General features: G+C 42.4%; 1 protein-coding gene across 3 annotated transcripts in view; it reads right to left on the reverse strand.

Moving 5' to 3' along the window:
* The window catches only part of ESRRG (estrogen related receptor gamma), a 633225-nt gene extending 613757 nt beyond the window's left edge, over positions 1-19468 (reverse strand). The window contains exon 1 of one of the 3 annotated variants that reach the window (XM_075204251.1): positions 19435-19468. The gene's annotated coding sequence lies outside the window, so the exon portion shown is untranslated. Of the gene's footprint in view, positions 1-16651; positions 16910-19434 lie in introns of those variants that run through there. The other 2 variants (XM_075204255.1, XM_075204249.1) reach the window with 2 other exon arrangements.
* Between the last annotated feature and the right edge of the window lie 4873 nt (positions 19469-24341).

The raw sequence follows: 24341 nt of genomic DNA on the forward strand, positions 1-24341 counted from the left end.
CATTAATGCCAGTGGAAGCTCAGAACTCTTCATCTATAGAATCAGTAGAGCGTTGGCGACTTTTACGCACCATGCGCCTTAGCAGTCGTTGACCCCGCTCTGTGATTTGACGTGGTCTTCCGCTTTGTGGCTGAGTTGCTGTTGCTCCTAAACGCTTCCACTTTCTAATAACATTCCTTACAATTGACCGTGGAATATCCAGCAGGGATGATATGTCATAAACCGTCTTATTGCTAAAGTGGCATCCTAACACAGTACCACGCTTGAAGCCACTGAGCTCTTCAGAACGACTCAGACCTCTGGCAACGAGTCTGATTGAAACATCTCAATTCAATAAATAACAGGTGTGGCCAAATACTTTTGTCCATATAGTGTGATACTTGCCTACACTCGCCTCACACGCTTTCTTTCCGCTAACAACCTGTTGGATCCTCTTCAGTCTGGCTTTCGTTCTCAACACTCCACAGAGACTGCGTTGACCAAGGTTGTCAATGATCTGATCACTGCTAAAACTGAACGCCATTACTGTCTCCTAATTCTCCTGGATCTCTCGGCTGCATTTGACACCGTTGACCACTCTCTTCTCCTACAAACGCTGCAATCCCTAGGTCTTCAAGACACTGTTCTATCCTGGTTCTCATGCTACCTTTCTAATCGCTCATTCACTGTTAATTTCTCTGGAGCCACCTCTGCTCCGCTTCCCCTATCAGTTGGAGTACCACAAGGCTTAGTGCTAGGTCTTCTGCTGTTCTCTATCTATACCGCTTCTCTTGGAAATCTAATAAGTTACTTTGGCTTTCAGTAACATCTCTATGCGGATGATACCGAAATCTATCTATCCTCTCCTGATCTCTCAACATCTGTGTTGTCCCGTGTAACTGACTGTCTTTCTGCCATTTCATCTTGGATGTCCTCTCGCCAACTCAAACTTAATCTTTCTAAAACAGAGTTAATAATATTCCCACCCACCAACAAGAACATACCTGACATTTCTATCTCTGTTGATAACATGACCATAAATCCCACCCCACAAGCTCGCTGCCTAGGTGTAATCCTTGACTCACACCTATCCTTTGTTCCCCACATTGACTCTATATCTTAATCCTGCTACATACATCTAAAGAACATTTCCAGAATTCGCACATATCTCACGCAAGACACTGCAAAAACCTAAATTCATCCACTCATCATCTCCCGCATTGACTATTGCAATTCCCGCCTTACTGGTCTTCCCAAACCTCTATAATCTATTTTGCACGCTGCGGCAAGACTGATTTTCCTTGCAAATCGTTCTTCCTCTGTTGAATCACTCTGTATGTCTCTACACTGGCTGCCTGTTTTGTACCGAATCCAATATAAAATACTTTTACTAACCTACAAGGCCATCAACAAAGCTGCACCAACATACATCTCCTCTATTGTCTCAAAATATCTCCCAACTCTGCAACTCCGTTCTACACAAGATCTGCGTCTCTCATCCACCCTCATTACATCCTCCCATTCCCGGGTTACAGGACTTTTTTCGGGCTGCACCCACTCTATGGAATTCTCTCCCTCGCACAGTAAGACTCTCCTCTGGTCTACAAACTTTCAAGCGTTCTCTGAAAACCTACCTCTTCAGACAAGCTTATAATATTCCTCGGCCACCCTCTTAACCTCGCTACCTTTAGCCTGTTACACAGTTTCACGCAGGACGGCTGCCCCCTGACCAACATTGTTGTGTGACGGGTTCATTTAGCTTATGAGTCACTTTTACCTTTGCAGTCTGGCTGGGCCAAAATGCAAAATGTAGACTTAACCTCATGTGTCAATCTCCTATTGTCCCATAGATAGTAAGCTTGCGAGCAGGGCCTTCTCACCTCTTTGTCTGTTTTACCCAGTTTATTTATTAGTTTATTATGTTTGTCCCCAATTGTAAAGCGCTGCGGAATATGTTGGCGCTATATAAATAAATGATGATGATGATATATATATATATATATATATATATATATATATATATATATATTTTATTGGGCAGCACGGTGGCTTAATGGTTAGCACTTCTGCCTTACAGCACTGGGGTCATGAGTTCAATTCCCGACCATGGCCTTATCTGTGTGGAGTTTGTATGTTCTCCCTGTGTTTGCGTGGGTTTCCTCAAGTGCTCCAATTTCCTCCCACACTCCAAAAACATACTGGTAGGTTAATTGGCTGCTAACAAATTGACCCTTGTCTGTGTGTGTCTGTGTGTGTGTTAGGGAATTTAGACTGTAAGCCCCAATGGGGCAGGGACTGATGTGAGTGAGTTCTCTGTACAGCGCTGCGGAATTAGTGGCGCTATATAAATAAATGGTGATGATATATATATATATATATATATATATATATATATATATATACACTGTATAAATATAGGTTTTTGGCAGAAGAAGAGCATTTCATAAGTGTTATTCAACATTTACAGAAAAATAAAGATTCAAACATTGTGTATATTTTTTCCCTGTATAACTAACAGAATAGCAAAAAAAAAAGCAGCAGATAGAAGCAGTTGCCTTTTTGATACTCCTGACAAATACGTACGTTTTACAGTTCCTTGCAAAAACCCCTAGTGTACGACAGCCTACAAAGTACATTCACAAGGGGAGCTGCCACCAAGTTGAAAATATTCCTAACTGCAAACTGAGGCACTATTAGACTATAAAGGATGTAAAAGTGAGTATAAAATCATAATATGATGAACCCTTAAAATCATTATTTTCAGAAATGGCTTAAAGGATCTCTGTTCACTGGGAAATCGTTGGCTATTTCTTCTACTTAGGAGAAGCTCAATCAAAAGATTCACCAAGTGCCCCCTGGAGAAAACAGCAGATCTACATTTAAATGGAGATATATTTTCAAATGCACACTACCTGGAAGGCACAGGCTGTCATGGCTTCTTACTAAGTTAATATAAAATAGTTTGAGAGATATTTCACTGAGGTATTTGAAATATGCATTTCCCCATTTATTTGCTTGCCTAGTTTTGATTTTTCTGTCTTGTAAATTAATATTAATCGCTTAACCAATGACATGTTTTATTGTGCTAACAAATCTCTATTATGCATTTATTGTGCTCGGGGAAGGCGATAGGCATCTTATGTTTGCTGGTCAGATGCAGTAAATAATTAAGCAATTCACTGTCATAATGTAGAAGGGCTGGTTTGTAAAGGAGCCAGTTTAAGCTGTAAGATTGTGTACAAAGAGCATCTAACACTTTAACATGACAACCTACCAGGGTAGTTAGAAAGGACCTACATTTTCTTGTTGAGGCAGTTTCCCGGACGTAAAAATGTAATGGTTTATTTATTACTGCTAATTAGTTAAGTACCTTCTTTTGTGCAAAATGACTTACGCTCGTCATATTTATGCCCCTGCCTAGACAACGGAGGATGAAAACTGTTGCAATTCCATTTGTAGCACACAGTGGTTTCATTTAAGTGTACACTATACTTCTTAGTTCTGGAGCACCGGGAATCGGGAGAGGGGGCCTGGCCATGGCACATTGGGGACATGCCACACCTCCATAGGGACATGCCACACCGCCATAGGGACTACAGGGGGCGTGCCTAGGACTTTAGACTGGCCATTAGACTGCTCTCTATAACCATTCACTACCCACTAGTGGTAGGTACCCACGTTCAACACAGCTCTGCAGAGCAGCATTGAACGGAACATGCCTTCCAACTTTCTAACCCTTGGAACAAAGCTGCCCCGATCAGGGTGGTGGGTACTGATTTAGGGTCTGTCTATCCTAAATCGGGACAGTTTGGAGGTATGTACTTTTCTTCTACACACAAGGGTGTTTGTTTCATTTCACTTGGAAACCGTAACATCATTGAACCACCTCTCCGATTCATGAAAATCCAGCTTATTCATGCACTAGGAAGCAGTGACATCACTGAGTCACCTCTATTCCTGTAAATTCAGCCCTTCTATGAACTAGGCACCAGTAACATCACTGAGTCACCACTGTCATTCATGAAAATTCAGCCCATCAATGAACTAGGCACCAGTGACATCACTGAGTCACCACTGTCATTAATGAAAACTCAGCCCATCAATGAACTAGGCATCGGTGACATCACTGAGTCACCACTATTATTCATGAAAACTCAGCCCATCAATGAACTAGGCACCAGTGACATCAGTGAGACATCTCTATTCATGAAAATTCAGCCCATCAATGAACTAGGCACCAGTGGCATCACTGAGTCACCTCTGTTATTCATGAAAACTCAGTCCATCAATGAACTAGACACCACTGACATCACTGAGTCACCACTGTTATCCATGAAAATTCAGCCCATCAAGGAACTAAGCACCAGTGACATCACTGAGTCACCACTGTTATCCATGAAAATTCAGCCCATCAGGGAACTAGGCACCAGTGACATCACTGAGTCACTTCTGTTATTCACAAAAACTCAACCCATCAATGAACTAGGCACCAGTGACATCACTGAGTCACTTCTGTTATTCACGAAAACTCAACCCATCAATGAACTAGGCACCAGTTACATCACTGAGTCACCTCTGTTATTCATGAAAACTCAGCCCATCAATGAACTAGGCACCAGTGACATCACTGAGTCACCTCTTCTATTCAATTAAATCCATCGTATCGATGCACTAATAAGCAGTGTCATCAATAAGTAAAACAATTATCACATTATCCGCCTACAGTATGTCTTACATTCTACTATATTTTATTGAAGTCCTTGTTCATGTTGTGTTTATTCTTAAAGAGCTAAAATTGTATTACGCTATACTTCAATCTAGCTTTTCAGGGCTTGATTTGACCACATCTGTATTAAGGGATACACATTTTTCTAATTTCTACCATGGTGATAGTAAAGCTGCTTGCAGAAGTTCCCATTCAGCAAAGATACATTTGTTTCTCTTCTCTTACCCATAATCCATTGTTCTCCTCCCTGAGCTCTCCTGTCAGTCTTATTGAGAGGCATTATTCCTTTTACATCACAATAGCTTTGGGGTGTAGCCTAGTGGCAGTATGACCACCTCGCGAAAAGACAGATTCTATTAAAATATGTCATATATATTCCCCTGTTTTAGGGACAGTTAAGGTCAAAAATATTAGGGTTACAGTCCCTTTAAGTAGGAAGACTCAAAATACATTCCAATGATTATGCCTTGTGAAAAGTTGAACTACAGTATGTAAAAATACAATAATAAATACAGACACGTACGATGGAGCCACAATCATTTACCTTTACTAAGATATGAGGTAAAATAAAACGCAATCTCTAGGGCCGTATTCCCCATAAAGGCCAGTGAGTCCCAACCGATCTGTCAGGACACATTCGTATATTACAATACCTGGCTGGATGTGCCACAAGAATTTATGATCAAAAGGGGAGAAGGATTAAATTAAAAATGTTATATCAAGATTATTTATGAGTTATATTTGAAGAAACAAGCTTCTGTAATTTACAGTACATACGTTTTCAAGCATACTTATTTACACATTATTCTGTTTTAATCCCTTACAATATTGCAACTACCGTGTGGCAGGCGCGTCATAGTTTCAAGAAGATACATACCAGCTCTATGCTCTTACTCTAACCACAAGACTGGAGGTCTGTTATACACTAGTCACCAGACTGAGAGTCTGTTTTATGCACTAGTCACCAGATTGAAGATCTGCTATACACTAAATACCAGACTGAACGTTTATTTTATGCATGAGCTGCCAGATTGGAGGTCTGCTTTGCACTAGACACCTGACTGAAAGTCTGTTAAGCACTAGCTGCCAGATTAGAGATCTGCTATATACTAGACACCAGACTGAAAGTCTGTTAAGCACCAGCCACCAGATTAGAGATCTGCTATATACTAGACACCAGACTGAAAGTCTGTTAAGCACTAGCCGCCAGATTAGAGATCTGCTATATACTAGACACCAGACTGAAAGTCTGTTAAGCACGAGCCACCAGATTAGAGATCTGCTATATACTAGACACCAGACTGAAAGTCTGTTAAGCACCAGCCACCAGATTAGAGATCTGCTATATACTAGACACCAGACTGAAAGTCTGTTAAGCACGAGCCACCAGATTAGAGATCTGCTATATACTAGACACCAGACTGAAAGTCTGTTAAGCACTAGCCACCAGATTAGAGGTCTGTTGTACACCAGACTGAAAGTCTGTTACACACTAGCTACCACAACAACATGGAGAGCAACAGGCTGTTCAAATGCTTAAAGCTATCCTCTAATTCCTTATTTTACAATGGTCCTCATCAAACTCCTTTTATAATATTACTGCACATTACATTGTATAATGCAGCGACAGACTCCAATCTATTGTTTGTAAGGGATGCTGACTTCTCTATTTTATCCAAGCAAGCAAATAATATGAATATTACAATTGTGTATTATATAGATGCACATTGCAAACCTCTCTGTTTCTTTTGGAATCTGTATAAATGAGTCATATAGGGCTAATCATCACCTTTTTTTTCCCATTGTTATATGTGAGAATGAGTTAATTAACTTAGAAACATCAAATAAAACTGGTGGCCAAGACTTCATATGTTGTACTGTTATTTATTTTTATAATTACATGTTTTAAAGTCATGATAATGAAATAAACATTTGTCATTACCAAGTTCCACCTTTGTATGTTGCTCAACCTCTGCCCAGTACAACCTCTTGTCTACTCGAGGGCATTTCTCTTAATCCGCAGTACTATTTTTCTTTCTGTATGCTGGGCGCAATTATTGGTGCCTCTGCTTCTAGAAATTGCACAGTATTCCTGTGTACATTAGTATTTTTATGCAGAGTCCCACTTCTTTTGTGCTGCATGCAGAATGTTAGTCTCAGTATTACTCCTTATGCACAGTACCACTTTTAATTTTCTATATGGTGGATGTAATTATCATATCTGTTCATATTCTCTTTCTATGCGCACAACAGCGCAGTACCACTATTCTTGTTCTTATGAATCGGAGATCTTAGTCTAATAAATCTATTAATCTATAATCCATATAATTAGCACTTAATTAGTTCCTAAGATATTTAACACTGCAATAGGGCACTATCATTCCACTTACCTAGGGCAACAGAAGCTTTAAATACAGACCGGATTAAAAATATCTCATGTTTCTAAATACATTTATAAATCATGGAGCTTGTGCTGGAATTAGGGCAAGCCTTGATCTTAGAGACACTTTTCAGCCCTGACTTGACCGTCATTGAAGAGAAAAGCCATCAAGATCAGGGATCACTGTATACCAGCAATGTAGTTAATATGCTGTAACAACTAAAGATAACTGAAATTTATAATTTATGTTATTAGAAAAAAAAATCTGGGGCCTGATTCATTAAGGATCTTAACTTGAGAAACTTCTTATTTCAGTCTCCTGGACAAAACCATGTTACAATGCAAGGGGTGCAAATTAGTATTCTGTTTTGCACATGAGTTAAATACTGACTGTGTTTTCATGTAGCACACAAATACTTGATAGCTTATTTGTACACTGAAATTTAAAATTGATATTTGTGTGCTACATGAAAAAACAGTCAGTATTTAACTTATGTGCAAAACAGAATACTAATTTGCACCCCTTGCATTGTAACATGGTTTTGTCCAGGAGACTGAAATAAGAAGTTTCTGAAGTTAAGACCCTTAATGAATCAGGCCCCAGGTTATTTGCATGAGCTGATCCTTATATGTAGACGCGGTTTGTCTTGACTGACTGAGTATTCCAACACAAAATGCTTTTACAATGAGTCAGAAAAGTGGAGCGCTTGTTCCTAAAACTTGCATCCCAGTAGTGTGGCAAAGACGCTACTCCAGGGATTCCTGTGTTGCTAATTACCCAACCCCGACAGGGAGGAGGTGTCAAGAAATGTTCCATCGCCTTTCAGAGCGCAGCTGGGAACCTCTAGGAGGGGGGTTACTTTTTTTTACCCTCCCCCTATAGAGGCAACGGCCCTGCACTGTTGTTGGTTTTCAGTAGTGGTGGATTCCAGCTCACACGGTCTAGCGCTGGTTGAGGATTTGCTGAGAGGACACACGGACCTACTTTTAATTATTTAGATTTTTATTTTAAACATTGCACTGAGCATAGGGACTGTCTTCTTATTAAAAGTAAAGGATGACATTCAAGCTATGGGAAAAAAATTATTTTGTTGAGTGAGAATGGGCAGAAAATAAACCCTCTCCAACCAAGAAGTAACTAGTCATTTTTGGGCCCCATAACAATGATCTGGTGCCGATGTGCAAGAAGCACATAATTCCTCACCTCCTCCAGCTTACTGAAGCTTTCTCTAGTGATCAGGCCACGGCTGCTGTCATAGTAACCAATAGGAAGCCGCCTACACTGTTACCCAATCACAGACTTCCTTTTCATTACTATGACAGCAGCCACAGCCCAATTACTAGAGGGAGCTTCAGTAAGCTGGAGGAGGTGAGATATGCACTGCTGCTGCATGAAGCTTTGAGAGGATAGACGGGCTCCTTCACCTGTTGGGCACATATCAGTTGCCGCCCCCCTTCCATCAGTGGCGCACGCAGGGGGGGTTTCTGAGTCTCTAGAAACCCCCCCTGCGCTAACTAAGTGGCCACTGTCCTATACAGCAGCCGCGGCGCTGTCAAAGAAGCATCCGCGGCGGTGCTGTAGTGCATACAGCACCGCCGCGGACGCTTCTTAGACAGCGCCGCGGCTGCTGTATAGGACATAGCTGACGAAACGGAGCTGCTGCACATGCTGCAGCTCTCGTGGATTGTTGTTTTTTTTGGGGGTCGGGGGGGAAACCCCCCCGACAATACTCTGTGCGCCCCTGCTTCCATAATGGCAATTTCGCCATCTCTTTATCTCATTGCAATACAATCTTGTTACAATAATCTTGAACAAACCTGAATCCCATTCCTGCGCCGGTCCACAAACATAACCCCCCATGTGTAGGTCACAGTTTCCAATGGAAAGTCGAATATGTGCTTCTTGCCAATTGCAAAATAATATACAATAAGATTATTTTAGCTGTGTTTGATATTTTATCAGCAAGTTGTTTTTTTTTATAATGAAACACATTGCAAGGTTTGATTACATTAAATTCTAGATAACATTTAAAATAAATCTATTTTGACAATCATTTTCCTTAAAATATATAAATAAAGAACACGGTGGTTCTCTGACATGATCACCTGCCAAGGAGACATAATTACAACATGACATCAAATTTTCTCTACTGGGGCAAGCTCAAAACGGATAGAATTAGTTCATTTTATTTTCATAATATTGGCACATAAAATGCACATTAAGAAAATGGGGATGCCAGAATTATAAAATAACACAGTTCATCTACAAATCTGTAGAAAATTGGATAAATGACTCTCCATTATTCCTCTTTATCTCCCAGTGGCTGAAGCAGGACAACCAGCGCCGTGAGATCATGAGGCTAATAATAAAAATGATTGCAACACATCTACGCTTGTAATAAGGGCAAATCTAAAGATCATTGGAAAAATAAAAATATACTGCGATAAACTGGAAACAGTCAAGTGGAAACGGCATTAATATTCACAACCTATAAAAAGGTAAATATTACGTCTGGGTTCCCGCTGTGGCCTAAAGGTCTTATTCCCAGCGATTCATGACTTCACAAACAACTTCTGTTTGCCACCGTCAAATGCCTACACCCCTCCTAGAGGGATGTCCGATATGTTAGTATACAGCTAAAACTCCTGTGTGACAGCACAAGATTCTTCACACCCCTGTAGTTTTCCAAACCTAGCAATCAGCAGTCAATACGGGGTGTCAGACTACAGGTATCTGGTGGTGACAATCAGGAGTTTGTCGATGTTCTCAGATTGTGATCATCGGCCATTGGCCCTCATGTGCTGTAAGTCTTACGAAAACATGGACTAAAACATATTATTACTAGAGATGCTCACTGACCCCCGCGAACTGGTTTTGGATCTGGATTAGCTTCGTGTTTTGGTTTTGGTTTAGGCAAAACCGCCCTCGTGTGTTTTGGCTTTGATTTCGGATTTTTTAGAAAATATGCTAAAATCACATAATTTTGCTCTTTTTTTGGTTCCTATTATTAACCTCAATAACACTAATTTCAAGTCATTTGCAGTCAATTTTGACCACCTCACAATATTATTGTCATACACTTTTGCACAAATACTGCAGCGACCTGGCTGGATGGTAAGCGACAGAGCAATGATACAAACACACGGCAGTTCCTAGCACATCTAGGACACATTGGCACACAGCAGTGGCAGAAAAGAAAAATGGGGGTCCGTCCTCCCTCCCACCCTCCGCTATGTTGGTTCTTAAAAAGGAATCCAAAACTCATGAGATCCGACGACGTCACAATGACGTTTTGCCTCGATTTCAATTCTGAGGGCGCGCTCGATCCCTTAAGTTCTGGTGTGTTCGGTTCTCGAGGAACCAAGCTTGAGCATATCTAATTATTACTTTTGTGCGGCTATGCAGCGAGGAAGATTAAGTCGTAACCCGTCTGTAACCTTTTTCCTTCTGTTTTTAAAATTGGCCTCTTCTATTCTGGAGAATAAACCTTTTGTAATTCGATTTGCATGAAAGTCTTTTGAGTCAACGATTTACCCACTGGGTTGAAGTATGCAACAGACTTATGCTGATGCATCTACAGGAAGCCTGCTTGCCCACTCTCCAGTAATGTCCGGGAGACTCCAGAATTCCAGGTAGGTCATTCTCCCGCATCCTGTGGGCAGGATGCAATTCGCACTGAAGTGCCTCGTTTTGGTTCTGCTCCCTGCTGCAAAATTACGCTTTTGCGTCATTGCGTCGCGGGGGAAGGACCAAAATAATACGATTTGTTGTGTCCCGCCCCCTTGCGTCCTACGAGGATGAGGCACCATAAAGGCCCCGACACAATGAGAAAAGTTAAAGAGACTTTAAAGATCCACATCCTAGAGACACTATGCCAATAAGCTTTTCCTCTTCAGAGGAATAAACTTCTGGATAGTCTCCTTTACATGCCAGCACCTGAATCAATGTCTCACCCTATAGATTTCTACATGCATTACACAGGCTTTTGCATATACAGAATATCCACCTCCAGACAGCCTCTTTCAACATCATTAGGACTCCTCAGTGCAAGTCAGGATGTTCTGGTCAGCATGGGAAGACAGCCTGTCTAAAACAAGGAGGAAAGTTAAGAGCGCTTCTAAAGCTACACTCCCCAGGGACAACACTAGCCTTATTTACATATGGTCACCAAGAGCCTCTGCGACGTCGCTGGGTCCTAGCGAACCGATAGGTCACATTCTCATAAACACTGGTTGAGCCGACAAGATGGCTGCCTCTGCCGTGAAGGAGACACTTTGACAATGTCTGCTGTCTGGCCAATTGTTGCTTTACTGCAACAATTCCACGAAGTGCATAACCATATGTTCAATCCTGACTGTTGCAGAAGAAAAACAAATTACCATATAGCGAAGTGGCACACTCTAGGCTGGAGGCACTCTCACTAATTCATGCACTTGTCAATACCATCTCTATGTATTTAATTTTGATTTACTAAAGGTACTGCAGGCTGAAATTAGACAGAACAAAGTACAAGAATAGATTTTTTTAAGCATCCATGTATCTATCTGCAGTGTTTTCCAGAGATCTCGTTTCTCTATGCTCCATTCTCGAGTCCCTTCGTCTCTATCCTGCTTCCTTCACCGACTTCATGTTACATAAGGTTAATAGGACCAGACAGTAAGCATTGGTTTTACTTCAAATAATATTGAATGCAACATACACTTGTTTTATTTTTTTTTCACATTGCTGAGTTGGCAGCTGATTTTGATAATTCAATTTACAAAATGGTTCGGTTGACCTGATTAAGAGTCTTCGATGTTCTAACCCTTTGGATGCCACAGTGCACAGAGTGAGGATAACGAGAGACAAACCTATCTCTATTATGAGTACACATAGATACATAGACAAGAGTCAATGAAATATTGCTGTATTGTAGCTGTGTGTTCCTACCGTACTGTACTATGCGCTAATTCATTTCAAAATGTTTGGGTTACCTTGAAGGCTTTCAGATGTCCTTATCTGCAATTTTTAAATACGCTGCTGTACTGAAAGACAAAGCTTAGTACAGGGAAAAATAGTGTTCTTGTTAGTGGGAAAGTCTGGTTGGCAGAAATTTGAAAGTCGAAAAACTTTGGGGTGTCGGGCTTTGCGGCCCATGACTGGTTAGTCTTAGCGCCATCCACAAAAACGTGCGGCAGAACTGCAAGTCATCAATGTTACATCCCCAAATAATTCAACAGTTATTTCTTGTTTATTGTGTAGTTAAACATTTAGGGCCTGATTCATTAAGGATCTTAACTTGAGAAACTTCTTATTTCAGTCTCCAGGACAAAACCATGTTACAATGCAAGGGGTGCAAATTAGTATTCTGTTCTGTACATAAGTTAAATACTGACTGTTTTTTCATGTAGCACACACATATCAACTTTGAATTTCAGTGTACAAATAAGCTATCAAGTATTTGTGTGCTACATGAAAACACAGTCAGTATTTAACTTATGTACAAAACAGAACACTAATTTGTACCCCTTGAATTGTAACATGGTTTTGTCCAGGAGACTGAAATAAGAAGTTTCTCAAGTTAAGATCCTTAATGAATCAGGCCCCTAGACATTTTTTTAAAAAAAACATTTTAACAACAAAAACAACTATGTTCTCATCCGATCTCCTCGGGAAATTCACACTGTACTATAAAACAAATATCTTATTGTACAACCTCAACATTTACCTAGACCCAGAAAGAATGAGCACCAATCCCCACTTCCCAGTCTACTTCTAAGCGCCACAAGTTGAGCAGTTTACAGCGCAAGTTTGCAGCGCTAATAGCAGAAGAGCATGGTCAATATTTTTAATGAAATCATGTTACTAATGGGTCCTATCAATAGTTGTGTATAACAAATTATCAGAAAGAGCGGAAGTGAATAGAAATGACTAGTTGTTCCACAAATATACAAGGACATATCAGCCTTAGAGAACAGCACAGCGCCACCTTGTGACCATATAAACCGGAAAAACATTTATAAACTTCTAGCGTGACTTTACCAAACAATATTTTTTTAGATAAATCTGTCAGAGATGGCATAAATAAAACGAAATACATTTAATAAGATTATTTTGATGCAGAAATGTCTAGTTAAGTGAAGGTGTTGCTCAGTGACATTACTCAGAACACAAAATGGCTGCCTCCACTGTGTGTGAGTTAGACGCATGTTGGGAGTAATTTATGCTCAAAACAGCTTCGCATAAAAATAGCGAATGTCTAGACAGAGGCATCACAGGTTACGTCCAGCTCTCGCCTGTAGTGTCTGCTCCAGGTCTAGGTCATACTTGCCAATCCTCCCTGAATGTCAGGGAGACTCCCTGAAATAGGGGTGATCTCCCTCACTCCCTGAAGAGTCTGGCATTCTCCCTGATGCTGAGCCAGTACAAGACGTGGTTGGCTTCGCCATCTGTGGCATGATGACACAGTTCAGAAATTGTGTCCTATGTCCATGTATTGATGCCTATGGAGGTGGCCAAAATTATGACAATCGTTTGGAGGGCGGGGCCAAAATGATGTGATTTGTCAAGCCCCGCCCCCGCACGCCCACCTTTTCCCGGGATCTCCCTGAAACCAACGAGGAAAAGTTGGCAAGTATGGTCTAGGTCAGCCGTACATACACCCACATACGCATACTCACAAACAGGTCATAAGCACAAGAAAAGTTTGTTAACATTTTTTTTTCCAGCAAATAACACATTCGCTATTAGGCCTCATATAATACAGCAGATATAAGATTTTTTATCAAGGACAACTAAAATTATTTCCTTTTTTTTTTAATTTAAATACATCCACAAAATCCTATAATATATCCATGACCAGCTTCCCGCCTTTACTGTCCTCGCCCTCTGTTAAATCATCCCTTTCCTCTCCTGTAACGCCTCTCCAGCTATAAGGAGGTGCAGGTGTAGACACATGCAACTCTGCAGGGGGGCGGCTTGTTTTGTGGAACGAATTTGCAGATTTTACACTATGCAAACGGGCGTACGTCCGACTCAGGCCCAATATGGGCACTTTACAGAACGGCTGTGAGGCATCGCAACACACACCTCCCAATGGTCCCGATTTTGGAGCCACGTCCCGATTAGCACAAAGGGGAAAATGGGTGTGGCTTAACAGGGGAAGTGGGCTGGGTTTCGCCCTAATTTGCCCATGTGTGGGTGGGGTTTGAAGTGGGGCCTATTTTGTCCCACTTTCCGGATTCTAAATGTTGGGTTTTCTGATATTATGAAATCACTGACAGAATACTAAAAGTAAACAAACAGAAAGGTACGTATGTTAGCAACTCTGCGGAAAAGTTGCACTATACTACCAATATTATGTACTAATTATTTCTCTTCCATTATCTAATAACTCACTACTCAGTCAGGTGTACTTAAATTCTTCAGGGGCATAATGATCATTATAAACATACTTTCTATGTGCGTAATAAACTCAGGTCAGTACGCTATAATATACACCAAGTTCAGACGCCTGTTCAAGATTTGTGCTTTGCTAAATATCACCATTCGAAAAGTAGTATCGTGACATAGACAGAAATATTATATTTGGGTGTTTATTTATTATCATCTTTAAGGACACTTGCTGAACTTTGTAAAAGTTGGAGAAACCGCCTCAGACGTTACAGGAGAAACACAGCAGGTTACATGGAATAAACAATCATTAGAAACTGACATACTCTAGACGAAAAGAAAAATAATGACAGAAGAACACAATATAAACTCCATTACGAGGCAAAAAAAAAGATCATCTTTGCTGGTTACATGAATATGTGCTGTTAAGCTGTTTTATATTCCCCCACTCCAAATGTAGTGGATATATTTTTATTAAGTATAGTTTTAAATGGGATTACCAGTCTTCAAATCCATCCTATGCCCCAGATTTAAGCTGATGAATAAAAAAGTCTACAGTAACAAAAGAAAGCACACCCTCTCATCGTTATCTATACCGTGGTATATAAACCATCCTCCTGTTTGATAACAGTCCCGTCCGCCGCCATGGCAGAACTTGATATAAAAATAAATAAATTGAGCAATAGAGCTACGTGGATACAAGTCTCGATCCCACTAGGCCTGCTAGCTACAATCTTATTTGAATTCAGGTTATAGCAGAATTAATTCAGTAAGGAAGCAATCACTTCAGTGCCAGACAAGAGATGAGGGGCTGAGCCTACATCAGGATTCTCACCCACCAGTTATACAAAAGAGGGGGGGGGGGCTCTCTGAACTTGTGAACTCCGTCCGTCCGTCTGCCTGTCTAGGCGTATTTATGGCAAACATTAACACAGAGAAACCAAGTAACGAAATGCTTATCCTAAAGTCCGTATTAAATCGCTTTCAAATCGCCAGGAAAAGGGGTTTGGACTTTTTGGCGTATTTTAGCGCACATTTGTACCGACAGACTTGTTTTTAAACGCTTGTTTCTTAATATGGTCTTAAATTGCTTTTAAGGTCAAACCTGCAATTCCAGTAGGTAAGTCAACGTAAAAAAAATCTAAGAAATGAAATAAATTTTAATCGATAAAAAAGAATTATATGATTTGTATCCCTACTTTATAGATTTGTTTGGCCAAAACATACATAAACTGAATTAATAGGTGTAATTTTAGCAAAAACAAATAAAACAAGTAGCGTACTGCCATTAACTATGAATAAAAATAATCCGCTCTAAAAACAAAAATACACAGACAAGTTTTACAATGCACTTCTTACCATATAAAACACTAGTGCTAATAGGCCCTAATAGCGGGTCTCTCATTATCTAATTATCATTATCTTATTATCATTATCTTATTATCAGTCTCTAAAAAAAGTGACATAATACATAAAGTACTTATTTTGAAAGTCGCATATGATTTGCATGTCTTGCTTTGCAGAATAAAACATCGGTACTCTCATGCCTGCCAGACTTTTGGTTTTAAATAAGTTACATTGCAATCTCGATAGCGGTTTAATATTACTCATGGTAATCTGGCCACAAGATGGCGCTGTGCTATTGAGCTCTGTTAATGTTGCTTCCTCTAACTGTGGCAGGGAGAGCAATATGCACAATGTCACTTATATTGGTAAAAGCAAACAGGTACAGAAATAAGGTTTTATGAATAAGTTCTGACCATATGTTTTATTGAACAATTAAAAAAAAAAAGAGATATTTTATAAAGTATAGCATCCCTTTAACTGCAGCCAGCCTATGTCATCGCACTCTCTTCTTTTGTGCAGCAAGCGAGTGACTGCTATGTAACTTCATGCAAGGCTCCCCAAGGTTACACGTACAGTATACACATGCACAAGTCCCACAGTGTAAGTCTCGCTGAGAAGGTCAGAGGAACCCTCTTCTACACCACTCTCCTAAACTCTGCCGTGACTTTGGCTACGCTCTAAAGAGACAGAGCTGTAACACACAGACCTGGGTATTGTTGGTGTTAGATCATTCTCCTACAGCAAACTAACAGGGAAGAGGGGGAAAGGGACACAATAAGACAAGATGCTGCCCCCCCCCCCCTGTCTGCTATGCCAGTGTTGAGAGGAGATGAAAGTATCACAGTACCTGGTGGGAAGCAGTCAGGTAGCCAGGTTGGGTGATATTGATAGTACACCATGCAGGAGGATTGAGAACACACACACACGCCTCCTCTCACCGGCTCCCACGACCTCGACTTGGGAGGGGTGCTGGGTCCTCCTCCACTGACGGGGGGCTCCGGGCTGTCCACAGGGCCGGCTCTTCCATTAGGCAAAATTAGGCATTGCCTAGGACGGCATAAAAGAGAGAGAGAGGGGAGGGGAGGCGGTGCCAGAGCTGGAGAGATCAGTGAGAAGAGATGCGGGCAGTTCAAAGAGCTGTGTGGTGATCAGCTCTTTGAATTGCAGAGTGTCTGTTTCAGCAGCAGAAGCAGCGGAGGGGGGCGATTCATCAGACTCTATGCGGAGTGCTGGGATGGGAAAGACTTCAGTTTCTGCTAAGTTAAATGCACAGGAGCCCTGATTACACACAGAATCTGCTGGCGCTATATAAATAAATGTTGATGATGATGTGTCTCAGGGAACTGTCAGGCACAGGAAGCATACTTGCACTTGAATGCTTCCTGTCCTGTGTGTCTATTCGAGGACTACACGCGTGGCAGCTGACAGAGACAAGGCAGACCGACCTGGCTGCAAGGCTGGCAGGGAGAGAGACGTTGGCTGAGGCTCATTGTAACGGGACCCCTGAAAGAAGCACACATGCAGTAGTAATTGCACATTGTACAGCTACTGTGCCGGATGAAGGGGTCTAGGGAGCCCCCCCCTCCCCTCCCTAGACCCCCTTTACTGTCGCCAAACAAGTCTAACTTAACCTTTTCAGTGTCAATGGGACCTGCAGAGAAATCCAACAACGTACGCCTATGTACACAAGCGTTGAACTGGTCTCTGTCAGGAAAGCGTTGCACACTGGTAAAGAGTTGGGAAATAAGAGAAGGAAAAAGCTTTCTAGAAAATTTATTCTGCTGTCAAAATCATACGTAAAAATGTATCGGAATAAATACATAATGGAAAAAACCCAGTGGAATATATATCAGAATTAATATATGAGAGTACAGAGAGCCCGGGGAACTTCGCTGTAAATGTGGCTGCATTTCATGCTGTCTGAAATCGTGCTTTAATTAAAGAACCAGCAGAACTTTGCACGTGGCCGTGAAATGGATAAACCGGCCGTCAATAAGGACGTGTGTGTGTGTGTTGGTCAAATAATTAGCACCACCTAAAAAAATGTAATCTGACTAAAGTTAACGGGGATAGATAGAAATTTAGATTAACGCATGTGGTATAAACTGATGCAGAACTAGCGAGGCGTGGGCCACAATGCAGGGAGGCGGGGAGGAGGGTACCGGGGCCCCCAACCCTCTACATTAGCGGTCAGGGAACTTTTTTACCTTTTACCCCCAAATATATTTAGATACGCCGATGTTACCCCCCTGATTTGAAAGGAAGGAAATCATATATTATTTATTATTGGAATTCAAAATTCTACTGAATCTATTTAAAATTTCTTTGACCGCTTCAACTTCAAAACTTTAGGTTTTGGAGAAATGATGTTGCTTCATTGTTGACACGAGAGCATCAATATTGGGACATTTTGATGTCAGAGCAATTTGGATACAGTCTTCAGCGTCCAATCGATTTCTCTGCTTTGTTTTTATATTCGTTAGAGTGGAAAATCCTTGTTTGCAAAGGTAGGTTGTTGCAAAAGGCAGCAACTTTTTGACTGCCTCCTTATGTGCAATTTTGATGCCTTTGAAGCTGTTGACATCCAAAAATATGACAGATCTGCTTTGTTTTCAAATACAATACGTTCTTCATTATTGCATCAAAGCTCAAGAAGTGCCTCTGCCAACCCTTGAGGCTCTTCTGGTACAACAGCAATTTCACATTTAAAGGGGTCTACAATCCAACTGACAGCATGTGAATCGGCAGCATTACCCCCAGGAATTTCATTTTTACCCCATTTGGGGTAATTTACCCTTGTCCCTGACCACTGCTCTACATCTACCATGCAACGGGCCCCATTATCTCCATGGGCCCCGATGGAGAGAACCTGCCTCACCAATGGTAGTCCAACCTACCCCCAAATGGCAAGGTACCGTAAGTGACATTATCTGGGGTTCGATCCACTGCAGCATACAATTCAACGCTCATCCTAATCCCTTGAATAGCTGGTACAGAGTAAAGCTGGGTACACACCTATGCAATTATTGTGCAGATCACATTATCTCGCCAAAACACATCGTATCTGTTGATTTGGTTTTATAAACGTTCTAAAAATCACAATCAAAGATAGAATGATGTCGGGCAAATGTGGAAGTGAGTAGAGAGTCACGACCGTTTGTCCAACACTTCTGAAAGTTCTTCCAATACATTGCAGCAGTGTAGGCAGATATCTGCAGAGTGTGTAAGGTGCCACGGTCCTTTCAGCAGATGCTTATGGCAGATAAAGATCACAGATCTGAAGGTACATTGTGTGGGTGTATACGCATGAATCAGCATGATCATCGGGACTTTCAATCGTTGGTGAAATCGTTAGAGACATTGCATCTGAAGAGCAATTGCAGAGGTGTGTACCCAGCTTTAGTCTGCAGTATTCCCCTGTGTATGCTGTGGGTACAGATAATTTGGTGAATCCACCACCGGACACACAACATGGATCAGTCTGGCTATATACCAGGAACTGACCAAATGTGGACAAACCAATCAACTTACAAATTGGAATGAAATCACACAGAAAGTGTTATGAATATCAACTACAGCAATACTTTGTGGGGGGGGGGGCATAAAAATAGAGTGAAATTTAATACAAACCCATATCCATGGTGTGAACTTAATTAGTGATGTCACTCCACACACAAGACATGATACGAGCTTTGCAGTCCCAAAGACACCTCTGATTTTAGTTGAACGCCACCGATCGTAACAAAATAACCTGCATAAAAACAACAACGAAAAAAAACAATTAAAAAGAATCCAAGTAATTCTAAAAATATACTGTACAATAGTGCAAAGCGCTATACAACTATAGGAGTTGTGTGTAATGTATATATGTAGTTTGATTTTGCAACAATCTCTTTTTTCAAAAACCCTAATCCCTGAGGTGACATTTTTTTCTCAAAGGGCCCTTTAATATATTATCTGCTTAATATAAGACAGCGTTGAGATGAGGACCGCCGTGGGGTTTCATAATCTGTTTTGGAGCTCCCAGGTTGTATAAAAGTTCATTGTGAACAAACTGTATTAGAGTCCGGAATAATTGGCACAATGAAACTCGAAGACTTGGCTATATACAACGCCTCAAGACAGTAGTGCCCCTAGACAGTGGTGATGATACGGTGCCCCTAGACAGTGGTGATGATACGGTGACCCTAGACAGTGGTGATGATACGATGGCCCTAGACAGTGGTGATGATACGGTGCCCCTAGACAGTGGTGACGATATGGTGCCCCTAGACAGTAGTGACGATACGATGCCCCTAGACAGTGGTGACGATACGGTGCCCCTAGACAGTGGTGATGATACGGTGACCCTAGACAGTAGTGATGATACGATGCCCCTAGACAGTGGTGATGATACGATGCCCCTAGACAGTGGTGATGATGCGGTGCCCCTAGACAGTGGTGACGATACGGTGCCCCTAGACAGTGGTGATGATACGGTGACCCTAGACAGTAGTGATGATACGATGCCCCTAGACAGTGGTGATGATACGATGCCCCTAGACAGTGGTGATGATACGGTGACCCTAGACAGTAGTGATGATACGATGCCCCTAGACAGTGGTGATGATACGGTGACCCTAGACAGTGCTGGTGATACGGTGCCCCTAGACAGTAGTGATGATACGGTGCCCCTAGACAGTAGTGATGATACGGTGCCCCTAGACAGTGGTGATGATACGGTGACCCTAGACAGTGCTGGTGATACGGTGCCCCTAGACAGTGGTGATGATACGGTGCCCCTAGACAGTGGTGATGATACTGTGCCCCTAGACAGTGGTGATGATACGGTGACCCTAGACAGTGCTGGTGATACGGTGCCCCTAGACAGTGGTGACGATACGGTGCCCCTAGACAGTGGTGATGATACTGTGCCCCTAGACAGTGGTGATGATACGGTGACCCTAGACAGTGGTGATGATACGGTGCCCCTAGACAGTGGTGATGATACGGTGCCCCTAGACAGTGGTGATGATACTGTGCCCCTAGACAGTGGTGATGATACGGTGACCCTAGACAGTGCTGGTGATACGGTGACCCTAGACAGTGGTGATGATACGATGCCCCTAGACAGTGGTGATGATACGGTGACCCTAGACAGTGGTGATGATACGATGCCCCTAGACAGTGGTGATGATACGGTGACCCTAGACAGTGCTGGTGATACGGTGCCCCTAGACAGTAGTGATGATACGATGCCCCTAGACAGTAGTGATGATACGGTGCCCCTAGACAGTGGTGATGATACTGTGCCCCTAGACAGTGGTGACGATGCGGTGCCCCTAGACAGTGGTGATGATACGGTGACCCTAGACAGTGCTGGTGATACGGTGCCCCTAGACAGTGCTGGTGATACGGTGCCCCTGGACAGTGCTGGTGATACGGTGCCCCTGGACAGTGCTGGTGATACGGTGACCCTAGACAGTGGTGATGATACGATGCCCCTAGACAGTGGTGATGATACGGTGACCCTAGACAGTGGTGATGATACGATGCCCCTAGACAGTGGTGATGATACGGTGACCCTAGACAGTGCTGGTGATACGGTGACCCTAGACAGTGCTGGTGATACGGTGCCCCTGGACAGTGCTGGTGATACGGTGCCCCTGGACAGTGCTGGTGATACGGTGCCCCTAGACAGTGGTGATGATACGATGCCCCTAGACAGTGGTGATGATACGGTGCCCCTAGACAGTGGTGATGATACGGTGCCCCTAGACAGTGGTGATGATACGGTGCCCCTAGACAGTGGTAACGATACGGTGCCCCTAGACAGTGGTGACGATACGGTGCCCCTAGACAGTGGTGACGATACGGTGCCCCTAGACAGTGGTGACGATACGGTGCCCCTAGACAGTGGTGATGATACGATGCCTCTAGACAGTGGTGATGATACGGTGCCCCTAGACAGTGGTGATGATACGGTGCCCCTAGACAGTGGTGACGATACGGTGACCCTAGACAGTGCTGGTGATACGGTGCCCCTAGACAGTGCTGGTGATACGGTGCCCCTGGACAGTGCTGGTGATACGGTGCCCCTGGACAGTGCTGGTGATACGGTGCCCCTGGACAGTGGTGACGATACAGCGTCTCAAGACAGTGGTGATGGTACGGTGACCAAAGATAGTGGTGATGATACGGCGCGTCAAGACACTAGTGACGATACATCACCTCAAGACAGTGGTGACTATATGGCGACCCAAGACCGTGGTGACGATACGGTGCCTCAAGACAGTGGTGACGATACGGTGCCTCAAGACAGTGGTGACTATACGGTGCCTTAGGACATTGGTGACGATACGGTGCCTCAAGACAGTGGTGATGATACGGTGGTGATCAAGCCTCAAGACAGAGGTGCCCTAAGACAGTGAAAAAAACTTTGGCAAGAGTCATTTTAAGATACTGCAGATTACCTAAAGCTGATGAAGGTTCTTCTTAATTGTGGACCCTGGCTAAGTGGCTAGGCTTTACAGAAGCACATTTACAGCTGCCACCTATACAGGCACTAACAGTCCACGGCCATTCATCAAAGATCCCAAGCTGCCCCCTTGAAGATAATATAAACTCCATAAAGATATAAATTCAGAGCTGCTTAATTCTTTAAGATTAAAGTGGAAAACAACTTTGGCCAAGTATCAGATGAAGAATGGATCAGATGAAGAATGGGAGTTCACATTGGGATGTACTAATGGCGCTACAACCTGCATTACATTTCAACAAATCCATCTTTACATCCTCCATTGAGCAGTGTTTACACCTCTTAGAAACGGAAAGGAAAAACAACTCCGAAATTCCAACATGTGAAGATAAAGTGGGTTCATTCTGGCATTCGTTATGGGATTGCCCCAAATTGGAAGCATTTTGGAAATCAGTTGGAAAAGAGGATGCACAAAAAACAGGGGTGGACATTCCTAATTTAACTACAAGTATGGGTCTATTTGGTCACTTCTTAGCGAACAGACCATGAACGGTTCACTAATAGTAGCAGGAACTCTATTCATAAATGTGGCTTTCTGGGACCAAGTCTAGATATGCTTTACGCTATGAAGGGGAAGCTGTGGGGTGAGAGCGCCCGATGTGTGTTTCTACTCCTTTGTAACAGTTTAAATGTTTAACAATTTACTTTAATCTCTCTATAACAGCTGAATAGTTATTCACATGTTTATGTCTTGACATGCTGATGCAGATTCTGTTTTGTTAAAATTTTTCAACTTATTTTTCTATTGGGTTTTTGTTTCTTTAGGTTTGTATATTTTTTATTTTATTTTTGGAGTTTTTTACGTGCAAAACATTCAATATAAAGACCTAATGTAAAACAAAGATAACAGTGGTGTAGTGCCCCCTTGCAACGTGGGATGTGTTGTGTGATTAGTGGTGGGAGGAGATCTTATATACCTACTCTGGTGCCCATTAGGTGGAGCACCCTGGGAGAGGCAGTATGCCATATACTAACATTCCAGTTACCTTCAAGAAGCTCTGCTTGAGCCAACCGCACTATACCCTTCTAGCCCTACTAGTGAGCTGTAATAGGGAGACTGGCTAGCCTAGGATCCAGAAGAGAAGTCCTGGGTTTCAGTGAGACATGTGCAAACTGACTGTAGAACAAGAGTAATGGCGGACATGCTGTGACTATGTAACTTTGCCATCTTGACTGCTCTTAGACCAGCCTAGACAGGATACCAGGGTAGAGGGGCGAGAACCCAGATATCTGTCAAGTGTGAAACTGACCTGGAAGGAGAGAGGACCCAGGAGCCAGATACAGTGCAAGCTGAGAGTCCCCTAGGCAAGTGAGTGTCAGCTCTGAGACATACAGTACCTGTGATGCACTATTATATTCTGTGTGGCTGCTTCTTTCCGCATCTGTATATGTACTGCGCTACTACACCTGCGCCACCTCAAGTATTAAAACTGGTTATAAAACTTACATGTACAAATGCCCTTTTACACGTAAAACCCACATTTCCTGAGAAAAGGACAGAAAGGACTGGTCTAGCCATGGAAATCCCAGGGTCAGAGGTAGGTCCTTTCTCAAACCACCTACACCTCCCCAGCCTAGTGAAAAGGGGCTACATCAAAATAAATGGGAGACCCTCATTTGCACCACTTCCTACTCACACTGTCATACCACTCGGTATGTTAAGACCACCTAAACTCAGAGCCATTTACACTCATTGGCTGAAAATAAACACCCTCTCTAATAACACACCAACTGCGGGTAACAAGCCTAGATCACAAGGGTACAATGATAATACAATAGTAGGCTCCCATTAGGTGGGTGACACTGGATGTCTTGCTATAGACAGTTTGCAGCCCCTCACCTGGGCTCTTCAACACTGTAGTCTGTGGGTAATACCCAGCCCAGGGAAGGACAGACATTGGAACTATGGCTGTGACACATTACTTACTGCTTAAAACAGCAACAGAATAAGAGACTTAATGGAACCCAGTCCTGCTAGCTTCTTCACTGCACAACAAATGTAACTTCACAGGCAAAGACC

The sequence above is a fragment of the Mixophyes fleayi genome, chromosome 3 (genome assembly GCF_038048845.1).
Source record: "Mixophyes fleayi isolate aMixFle1 chromosome 3, aMixFle1.hap1, whole genome shotgun sequence".
In the NCBI taxonomy this organism is placed as follows: Eukaryota; Metazoa; Chordata; class Amphibia; order Anura; family Limnodynastidae; genus Mixophyes; species Mixophyes fleayi.